Source organism: Nannospalax galili, unplaced genomic scaffold, assembly GCF_000622305.1.
Source record: "Nannospalax galili isolate Female #2095 unplaced genomic scaffold, S.galili_v1.0 scaffold819, whole genome shotgun sequence".
NCBI classification, from domain to species: domain Eukaryota; kingdom Metazoa; phylum Chordata; class Mammalia; order Rodentia; family Spalacidae; genus Nannospalax; species Nannospalax galili.
Genome location: NW_008343717.1, coordinates 1440657 through 1452573, shown reverse-complemented (window position 1 = coordinate 1452573; position 11917 = coordinate 1440657). Strand labels below are relative to the sequence as shown.

At 37.6% G+C, this 11917-nt stretch overlaps 2 pseudogenes; both read right to left on the bottom strand.

Annotated features, from left to right (window-relative positions):
• Positions 1 to 6263: 6263 nt before the first annotated feature.
• Positions 6264 to 7624, bottom strand: LOC115071529 (annotated as a pseudogene).
• A 495-nt stretch (positions 7625 to 8119) lies between these two features.
• Positions 8120 to 8787, bottom strand: LOC115071528 (annotated as a pseudogene).
• Between the last annotated feature and the right edge of the window lie 3130 nt (positions 8788 to 11917).

The window sequence follows — 11917 nt, the reverse complement described above, 5'->3', positions numbered from 1 at the left end:
GTAACAAGTGTTGGCATAAACAGTTGAACTGTAAATATAAAATGCTTCTTCCAGTTAGTCTCTATAATGATTAAGTTTCTAAAAATTAAACACCATATAGAAACTTATTTTGGAGAATTTGATAGTTATTGATGTACATCTGTTTAAATTGCTGACAGACATAACTCATCATTCCCCAGAAACCTTTTTTGATTACAGTATCTAACATTTTGTCTCCTCTTTTTTGGTTTTGCTGGTTATAAAGGCTTGGATTGGAGAGGGCTCACCGGATCCCAATTCTTGGAGCTGAATCATTGGATTCAAATCATAATGTGGATAGGATAGGATAGGATAGGATAGGATACGATAGGAAGGGTGAATTACAAGGATTCATGGATCAGGATCAGATTACCAGGAACACAGGAGTGAATTCCTGTCCCAACTAAACTACATTTGTGTGAATTTTTTTCCATTCATCTTAATTGGCTATTCCAAAGAATTTTTTCCCTATTTTTGATGATTGGAGCCCTTAAGATGCATGATGGAATTGTTGCATTTTTTGGAAAAAGGAGCAAAGCAAGGATTTGGAGATTATATGCTGGAGCAATCTCCTTGGAAGGATTCAGCATGAGTAGATGGTACACATTTAAAGGGGAAAGGGGGGACGTTGTTTAAAATATTAAATCAGTAAATCACTTCTAAATTTAAAGAAAACAAAATTGGAGTTGAAGAATAAGTAGGTTTCCAATTGGCTATTGCTGTTTTCCTTGGGAAAGAAAAACATAATAATAATAAAAAAAGAAATACTACCAATGACATAACTCCAGCTACCTAGCTCCCATTGCAGAAACACAAACAACATGTCAAGACAAAATGTCTCCTCAAGAAAACAGCACCCCCGTAGTAAGTAATGTTTCCTGAGAAAAGCAACCTAACCAATGCAGAAGACAGTGGTTTCAAAATAGCGATTATATAAATAAGTTTAAGGAGCTCAAAGAACATATGAATAAAAACTGAACTAAGACTGCAAATACAAATGAACAGTTGAATGAAACAAAAAACAATTTGTGATATGAAATTAGAATTTAATAAAGAGATAGAATCTCCAAAGAAAAAGAAAACAGAAATAAAACTCGAAATGAGAAACTCAGGAAGTCAGGCAAAAAGATCAGAGGAAAGCCTCACCAAGAGATTGGATCAAGTAGAAGAGAGAATATTAGATCTTGTAGACTGGGTAGAAAAAATGGATCACTCAGTCTAAGAAAATGATCTAAAATAAACCAGGAACACAACAAACAGAACTCTGGGACAGTATAAAAAGACCAACATATGAGTCATAGGAACAGAAGGAGAAGAAACCCAAGTCAAAGGCACAGAAAATACTTTCAACAACGTCATAGGTGAAAACTTCCAAAACCAAAGGAAAGAGATGCCTATCAAGGTGAAAGAGCCATACAGAACACCAAATAGATAGGACCAAAAAACAAACAAAACAAAAAAAACAACAAAACCCCCCAGAAAACCTCACCACATCAAAAAATATCCAAAATACTAAATGTACAGAATAAAAGTTATTGAAAACTATGAGAGAGAAAGATCAAGTCACATATAAAGGCAGGCCCACCAGAACAATAGCTGATTTTTCAATGGAGACTATCAAAGTCAAAAGGACTTGGACCAGTGTCCTACAAGTCACAAAAGAACACAGATGCCATCCAAGACTCCTGTACCCAGCCAAACAGTTATAATGGAAAAATAAAACTTTCGGTGATAAAAACAGGTTTAAGGAATTTATGTCCATGAAACCAGCTCTGCAGAATATACTAGAAGGAATAATTCCATCTAAAGAGAAGATTAAACATATTCAAGACGGTACAATGAGTAAATAAACAGATTATTCCAGAATAGTTAAATAAACAAACAAAGCCTAAGAAAACAACACACAGCAACAAAATAATAGGAATTAATAAACATTGGTCAGTAATAACTATAAATACTAATGATCTCAATTTCCTAATAAAAAGACACAGACTATCAATCACAATAGGAAACAAGACCCAAATTTTTGCTGTCTCCAGCACTTTAGGGTAAATGGATGCAAAAGGCATTAGAAGCAAAAGGAATAAAGACAAAAGAAAGTCTGCTTAGATGGACAGAATAGACTTCAAACCAAAAGTAGTCAGAAGAGATAGGAAAGAACATTTCATACTCACTAAAGAGAACATCCACTAAGAGGGTAGTACAGTTCTAAACATTTATGCACCAAACACAGGGGCATCCAACTTCATTAAAGAGATACTGTTAGTGGGCTGGAGAAATGGCTCGGCAGTTAACAGCACTGGCTGCTCCTGCAGAGGACCTGGGTTTGCTTCCTAGCACACACATGGCAGATAATAACTATCCATAATTCCAGTTCCAGGTGATCTGATGCCTTTTTCTGACTTCTGTGGGCATTGCATGACATGAATGCACTCACATGCAGGCAATACTCTCATAAATATAAAATAAAGATAATAAATAAAATATTAAAAAAAGAAAAGAAACACTATTTGACCCAAATCCAGTGACAGTGGGTGATTTCAACATGCCATTCTTACCAATAAACAGGTCATCCAGACAAAAACTAAATAGAGAAACTGTGGAGTTAAATGATATCTTAAGTCAAATGGACCTAACAGACATTTACAGACCATTACACTCAAAGTCTAAACAATATACTTTCTTCTCAGCAGTCCCTGTAACTTTCTCCAAAATTGACCACTTCTTAGCATTCAAAACAAGTTTTAACAAAATTAGGGAAATTGAAATAACGTCATGTATTCTATCTGACCAGAAAGGAATAAAGCTGAATAACAGAAAAAAGTACAGAAATTTATGTAAACTAAACAATGCACTACTGCATGAAAATTGGGTCAAAGGAGAAACCGAGAAGGAAATTTAAATATTACTAGAATTGAATGAAAGTGAAAATACAACATACCAAAATCCATGGGACACAATGAGGGTAGTTCTAAGAAGAAAGTTTATAGCACTGAGTGCCTACATCAAAAACTGGAAAGATCTCATATTAATATCTTAATGATTCCCTCAAAGGCTTTGGAAAAACAAGTACAAAAAACACCCTAAAAGAATAGACTAGAATAGATAATCAAAATGAGGGTGAAGTTAATGAAATAGAAAGAAACAGTAGCAGCAAAAACAATACAAAGAATCAATGTTATGAAGAGTTGATTCTTTGTCATAAGATTGACAGGCTTTAGTGAATTTAACTGAGAGACAAGACCCAAATAATAAAATCAGAGATGGAAAGAAACATTGCTCTGATACTGAGGAAATTCAGAAAATCATAAGGACATACTTCAAAAATCTATATCTCACTAAACTGGAAAAATCTTAAAGAAATGCATGAATTTCTAGATAGGGATTACCTATCAAAATTAAATCAAGATGAAGTAAACAATTTAAGTAGACCTATAACAACAAATGAGATAGAAGCAATTATTAAAACTCTTCCAACTAAAAGAAAGCCAAGACCAGATAGATACAACCCAGAGTTCTATCAGACCTTCAAAGAAAGACTGAAGCCAATGCTCCTTAAATTATTCTGCAAAATAGAACAGGAAGGAACATTTCCAAATTCTTTTTCTGAATTAAGTATTAGCCTGATACTAAAACAAGGTAAAGATCCAATTAAAAAAGGAAATTATAGGCCAATCTCTCTGATAAGCATAGCTGCAAAAATTCTCAATAAAATACTTGCAAACTGAATGCAAGAGCATGTCACAAAGATTGTCCACTATGATCAAGTCAGCTGGATGGTTCAACATATATAAATGAATAAATGCAATCCATCACATAAAGAGATTCAAAGGACAGAAACTATATGATCATCTCATTAGAGGCAGAAAAGGCCTTCAACAAAATCCAACATCCCTTCGTGATAAAAGTCCTGTACGGGGACATATCTCAGCATAATAAAGGAAATATTCAACAAGCCCACAGCCAACATCATGCTAAACAGAGAAAAAGTATTTCCACTAAAATCAAGAATGAGACAAGGATGACCAGTCTGCATTCTTGTTCAATTCAACATAGGGCTTGAAGCCTTAGTTAGAGCAATAAGACAAATGAAGGAAATAAAGGGATAAAAATAGGAAAGGAAGAAGTCAAACTATTCTCATTAACAGATAATATGATTCTAGACATAAAAGAACCTAGAGACTCCACCAGAAAACTCTTACAGTTGACAAACACATTCAGAAAAGTTGCAAGGTACAAAATTAACACACAAAAATTAGTAGGCTTCCTATAAACTAACAACAAACATACTAAGAAAAAATCAGGAAAGCAATCCCATTCATGATAGCCTCAAAAAATATCATATAATAAATCTAAGGAATTGAAATACTTGTGTAAAAAACTTTAGGACATTGAAGAAAAATTGAAGAAGATAGTAAAAGATGCAGGAACCTGGTAAGACCCTGTTGCTGATGACAACACACACTTGAGTCATGGAAAAATCAAGTGGGTACTGACCTGGAAGTTTTATTCCTATTGGCTAGCTTTTATTGTTCTAGAAGGTGCTATGAATGCCACTGGAGGAGGAACATAGTCATCAGTCCTACCCAGCTGTGAACCCTGGGAGTTACAATAACTACTGTCCTGGAAAGATATGCCCACCAGTGCAATAGTGGCATGAATGTTATGAGAGTAACCAAGTACCCTCTGACTGGACTAAAAGCCTGCTGCAGGAGATGAATTCTATTCTGGCACCATTGTAGGAACCAAGAACCTGTGGCTAGACTGGTCATGGGCTCTATGGGAGAACCTGATACTAATATTCTACTAAGTGGACATAATATTAAAATGACTCCTAAATACCCATAGATTTGTACATCTCTCAGCCTCATCAGAGAAGCCTCTTCTTGCAGTAGAAGATAATTATCAAAGAGACCCAATATATAGAGAATAAGAGACTGCAGAGTGCTCAACCCTAAAATGGGACATCTATATCACATCCTCTCCTCCTAAGGCTCAGGGATCATTGTGGAAGAGGGGGTTGAAAGAGTGTAAGAACAAGGGGTGGTGGATAACTATAAGGAAACAGTGTTTTCCAGACAGCAGGACAGTTATTCATATGAACAGAACAATTGTACCAGCATGTCCAAGACCTACTCAACCTCAAGCTAGACAAAAATCCCAGCGTGGGTGGAGGAGGTGGGCAAGAAACCCAAACTCTAACTGAGGAACTATGGGTATCTGATAGCTTCTGGAAGAAGAAAGGTCAGTTTTCTTTAAGGGTGTGGCCCTTCATAGGTAGGTGTTGTGCAAAATTTTCCCCTGAGACAGATCCCAGAGAGCTCTGCTCTAACTAAACCATTACAGTGCTCTTCTCAAGTTACAGTTTGGGGAATAAGAATATTTATTTGGACTTGCCAACAAAGTTTAGAGGGTCACTTACAAAGACATCAACTCTCATGGGCTCTTTCTCTCCCATATTTGAGATCCTGGCACGTTCTGCCTGAGGTCCCAGCGATCCGTTCCAAAATGGTGACTACTCCTCCCTTTTGCCCAGTGTGTTCAGCATTTCTCAGTGTCTGTCTCTAGGGGGTTCAGTTCTAGTTTCCTCAGAGGATATGCCTACCCAACAATGGGCTACAAACCAGGCTGAGTCCTACACTAAACAGTATTTGGGGCAATACACATTGGACTTGATGCAGGAAAAAAATAGAACATGAAGTTGGGTGTGTATGGGGTAGAGGTAGATCTTGGAGGAACTGGAAGAGGGAGAATATGATCAAAATACATTGTATATAGTTCTCAAAGAACTAAAAAAAGTAGCTACAACAAAGCACCTGCACCTTTAAAAAGATTTACTATATCAAAGCATATTCCATATATTCTGCATAAGAGAATTTACTAAAAAGATTTTAAAAAAATGTTTATTTTTAAACATTTTATGTGTATGAGTGCATTGCTTGCATGTGTATATGTGCACCCATATCATTCAATGCCTACAGAAGTCAGAAGAGAGTATAGATTCCTCTGGGATTAAAGTTATGGACTGTTCAGCCGAAATGTGGGTACTGGGAATTGAACCTGGGTCTTGCAAGAGCAATCGGTGCTCTTAACCACTGAGCCATCTCTATGACTCCTTAAAAGACTTTTTATTCTAAAGACTTATTTTTAAATTAAATTAAAATTTTAATTTTAATTTTTAACAGAAAAAAGCTTATTTTATTTTAATGATTGAGGCCACTATGTACAGACATGAGAGGAGAGCTTCATTTCTCCATCTCTTCCTCCCTGGACTGAGCCTTGATGATCTCATCCTTTTTGATCTGGAGGCACTCCTAGCAGGGCTTGTGTGCTTTCTTGGTCTTAGACCTGCGAGCCGCCACCTGGTCATCCAGGAGCTTCTTGTGGGCCTTGTCTGCCTTCAGCTTGTGGGTGTGTTGTATGAGAATCCTCTTGTTTTTGAAAACATTCCCAGTCACCTTCAGGTACAGACTATGATACATGTGGTGGTCAATCTTAGATTCATGGTATCTTCTGAGAAATGTGTGCAGGATCCACATCCTTCTCATCCAGGTCACCTTCTCAGGCATTCCAGCATTGGCAGTATCCTCCCTTTTAACTCTGGCCACAAGCCTGCCCTGGTTCTAGCCAACCAAGGTGTTTTTCCATCATTGAGCTTGGTAATGGACAGTTACAAGCTTATGGATGATCAGCCCATCTTTGATCGTTTTCCAGATCTGCTGACATGATTTGGCATTGGTGAGTTCACTGATCTCATTGGGGTCCAACCAGACCTTTTTGCTACAGCAGAAACTAGAGGCAAGCCTCTTACAGAGCCTGTGCACACTCGTGACTGTGGCCACAGCAGCCAAAGGAAAATGGTTTTATTTCATTTTATTATTACTTATGTGAATGTATGTATGTCTGTGTGTGGATACGTGTGGCGATCTGCAGAGGCCTGCAGAGGGAGCTGAATTCTTTGGACCTGGAGTTACAGGTGGTTGTGAGCTGCTGGACATGGGTGCTAGGAACTGAACTTGAGGCCTCTGGAAGAACTGCAAGCACTCTTACCAGCTGAGCCACCTCTTTAGCCCCTAAAAATATTTACCAGCTCCTTTCCATTCTTTTTTTTCAGGCCCTTCTTGCTAAATTATACTCCAAAGTCCAAATACTAAATTAACTGAAAGCCTTTTTTTTTTTGGCCTGGAGACACCCATAAAGGCACACTTCTGTTACAAGGATTTTCAAAATGGAGTTTTCCTACAACAGCACAAAACAGGGCATATAGAAAGACTTTAGATAATCATCAGAAGACCTGGTTAGAAAAAACCATCACTGGGTAAGCAAGCCTAGTGTGTACTGGTGTGAATGTGGGAGAAGTAAACATAAAGTGAGCTGGCGGATAATCGTGGAGGCCCTACAGTGTTTGAAATGACTAGAGAAATCCATGAGGTCTGGGATGTTCCTAGTTCCTGGAGTTTGGTTCTGTGTGATACTAAATACATAAAAATACTGTGTTGGATATTCTAGGACATAATCCTTCTAAATTTCTTTTAAAAATTATTTTTATCTATTTATTTATTATTTTATGTGTGTGAGAGTTTTGCCTGCATGTAAATGCACCCATGTTGCAAAATGCTGGCAGAAGCAGGAGAGGGTGTCAGATTCCCTGGAGCTGTAGTTACAGATGATTTTTAGCCATCATGTGGGTGCTGGGAACCCACGCTGGGTCTTTTGCAAGAGAAGTCAGTGCTCTTAACCACTGAGCCATCTATCCATCCCTTTCTAAATTTCTTAACTATTGATAACGATTCTGGCGTGGGAATAGGTTTAAAGGCATAATACTTCATTATGTTAGGGAAGGTCAATTGGTACAAATAATAAGCACATGTTTTAAGGACTGACCAGCAAGAATTTTCTGCTAATTGTCCAAGTAGGTTGATCATAATCTAAATAGAAGTCACAATTCTGTCAAACTTGTGGCTTGGTAAAACTGTTGAGTACTTTCATACAAACTATGTTAGCTTTATTTACCAAGCCAAAATATTTGTTAATTATGTACAACAAATTGGGTCCTGTCTGAAATTCCACTTGCAAAGCAATAGCATCAGACTCCCCAGTTTCACCGAACACTGCAGTTGCTTCTATGACTAATGGAGTCATTGAAGTGCAGCTGCATTTTAGGGTGCCCCTCCAAATACAGAAATTGCTTGCTGTTAAAGGCTCCATGCTGCTTTTGAACTGTAACAGTCTTATGAAATGTACTGCATTTTCGTATTTCACTCCACTTTCAGTTCATGCTAGGACAGTAAGAACTGGGGCTTGCATGAAGCCTGCAATACAGTGGACAGCAGAACAACAACCAGGTTTTTCATGTAACTCAATTTGTACAGACCTAACCAGCCATTCATCACCTGAGGGATGATGATGCCAGTATAAGGCAGCTGAGAATGTGAGGGCCTTCTTTCTTTTCAAGAGTAATGTCAAGGGACCAGCAAGATGGCTCAGTGGGCAAAAGTGCTTACGGTGGTGACAGCCTGACAACCTGAGTTCAATCCTTGGATGGAGAGAACTGATTCCACAGCATTGTTCTCTCACACTGTGGCATGCATGTGTGTACACACAGTAACAAGTAAGCAAAAAAGAGTAGTCACATACTCTCACTATTGTGCTAACCCCATACTTCTTAAGTTGCCCTATAAATTTGTTTAAGCTCTAACTTGTTGGATTGTGTGTCAAAAGGAATCTCATATTGCTGTATGTTCCTTGTATAAGAACAGAACAGTTCATGTCATATAAATTTAGATAAAAAACTCAGTAGGATTATGAAGGAATTAACGTTGAATACAGGGAAAGGAAGGGACAGGGGAGCCGGTTCACCAAAACTAAGGATGTATGGAAAAGTCATAGAAAACCTACCATTTGTAAGCTAATTAAAAATACAATAAAAAAGAGTTTAAATCAGAGTGCCCAGCATGGGTAGATAATGTTGTTCCCAGAAGCCATAGGTTATTAAATAAAAAATCTCAGTTTTAGTCATTGGTTACCTTCTTAGGAGCTGTTGGCCCCCCAAACAATACAAGCTATTACCATTACTTTCTGTTGCTCATGAGAACTAGGTGATAAGACTACATGGCTGAAGATATCACCCACTTTGGTTGAAGGACACAGAGAAATCACACTGGAACTGGACTAGACGCTTCCTCCCCACTGGCTACCTTTCATAGACAGTGCTATGTATGCCCCCCTTGGGGGAAAAAGTCATCAATGGTCTTACCCAGTTGTGAATTTTTTTCCTTCTAAGATACTGAGCTTTATTAGAGAAATAGTACTAAAGAATAACAAAGATTCAAACATCTGCTGTATTATACTTTCATATCATAAATAAGACAGCTGTTGAAGTGAGACACTCCTTCACAAAGTTTCTGTAGGTACCCAAGCATTCTTGCATCAGAATAAGATGTTTACCAGCCAGCCGTATGTGGCTAAATGATTAAATGACCATCTATACTTTACATAGTAAAGCATTTTCCAAAATTTTAATGTACATGGTGAAGAAAAAACACATACACACAGTAATCTGAACACATGATGATTAAGCAGCTCCATAATCAAACAAGGCTTCATTACCAACAAAAAGAACCTTTCTATTCTTCACCAAATTCTAAACTTTCAACAGTATTAACAAACAGTATGAACAACAGTATTAACAAACTCATTAAAACAAAACAAGTTGAAACCAAGTAACTAAAGTGCTACTCAGTTTTTTAAATCTGTAAAAAGTAATTCTTCCCATGAGGTACGGCAACTGAGCAATTTGATTGTATTAGGTTGCAAATAATTATACTTGATTTTTTAAAAAAACATTTGCTTGATTAAAACTGCAACTTTTTGGAAATTAACAACAATGAAGAGTTCATTCCTTAGACTTTAGTTTTGGGGAAAACATTAACACTGCTCTCACTTTACTACTTGCATACCTTCCCTCAACAGTTGAGCCTAAGACTGTGAGATGACCTAAAGTTTAATCTCAAGCTATTGTTAAACATGAAAACAAGCTCCTGTATGCTCCTAGTCCTCCCTTTCAGTATAATTTCTGTACGCCATTGTGAGAAAATTATTGAGAGGTAATAGTTAAGGCCGTCAAATGTAGTCAACTAAAAGGTTTCCTTTGATTTGAAAAAGAGCATGTCTCCAATTATCACAGTACAAAATTGATGGTCCCAAAACTGTACTGAAGCAGGACTTCCTGCTGAATTAAGAAGCCCTTCTGGCATACAACTCCCATGCTTCTCTATGGGTGTGAATAGAATATATCCTCTAGATTCCACATGGATTGAGAATGACTAGCACATACAAAATTCTAAAAAACAGTATACCACATTGTAGAAGGCACTAAAGCTTCAGCTTGTGCCCCCACAGCCCATTTTGAAAACTCAGTTTCATTTTTATAAGGGCATCCTTGCCACCTACAGCTGACAAGACACACTGCAATATTATTCATAAGCTTGGAAGTATCAACAAGGTTCAAAGAAAATGCTTATTTTGTGGGTAGACCCAATAATTGTAAACACTGAACACTAACACGTTATTAATATTCACACAGTTGCTCTTCCTTTTGAAAGAGAACAGTAGCATGCATTGTCAGTTGGTTTTTAATCCACTTACTTAAACAATTTTAATCTGTGAAACTATTTTAAAGAAAAACTGATGTCTGAAACAGTGAGCAGAAGAAAACACAACAGTGAGAATTTACCACAATCACTGTAAGTCCTGTGAAGTAAATATTAAAACTTCTTACACACTTCACACTTTACAAGAGTGTGAATATATCTGCACAAATTTCAAGTACATCATCAAACTGTATACGAATTTTTTCTTAAAAAAGTAAAACAATACAAAATTCAGTAACTAGCATTTTTAAGAGCCTCTAATGCTTATCTCAAGTCTTCAGGGATAGTTCAGTTCTGGATATTTGATGTTCAGTTTATCTGCAGTGCTTCTTGGCAAACACCATGTGACAGTCTGTCAGCCACCATGGAAATGCACGGACTTTAGAAAGTGATGAGTTTGGGTAACATCTGGTATTTTCAGGATGTCCATGCTCAGTAACAAGATGTCCACAATGTCACCTAACAACTGGAAAAAGCTGTTAGTACCTACTTTATTCTAAATTGGGTTTCTTCCCTATTTACACCTGTTGAGAACAGGAAGCTTTGGCTTTTGTTCCAGCGCTGAGTGGAGAGATACACCAGTTGGTCCTATACTGTTTCTCTTTTGGTAGCGAGGCTTTCTTCACTTGGTTGGCAATTCCCATTTTGCTGTACTTTGTTCTTCTCAGTCCTCGGCACATCCTTATAATCTACCTCATGCTCAAATCAGATTCTTTGCCGTGCTCCTCTTTAACTGAAGTACTGTTCTTCTCCACCTTCTCCTTCCCATCTCTGTCATTAGAGCTCTTCTTTGTGGAGGTGGAACGTTTTCTCTCTCTCTCTTCTGTCGCTGATGTGGTCCCTTTTTTTCCTCTCTTTATCTTTCTAATTTCGGCTCCTGGGGGATGGAGACCTAGAAGATTTCTTTTTTATGGTTTTTGATGTTCTTGGGGATCTGGAAAAACTCTTGCCCCTCCTCCTTCACCTTTCCCTCAACTTGCTTCATGCCCCAGTTATGAATTTTGTGAACTACAATATCAACCTGCCAGGCAAGCAGTACACACTGGTGCAATAGTGACATGACTGCTAGGGGCTAAGCAACCACTTTTGATTAGATTTGAGGCCTGCTCCACAGGAGGGAATTCATGTCTGGTATTAGGGTCAGTACCTTGTCAAAAGCCTATGGCTGGGAGGTCATAGGCCCTAGGGAAGAACCTACTACAGTTGCTTTGCTAAATGGATATATTGTCAAACTTCCTTCTAAATAT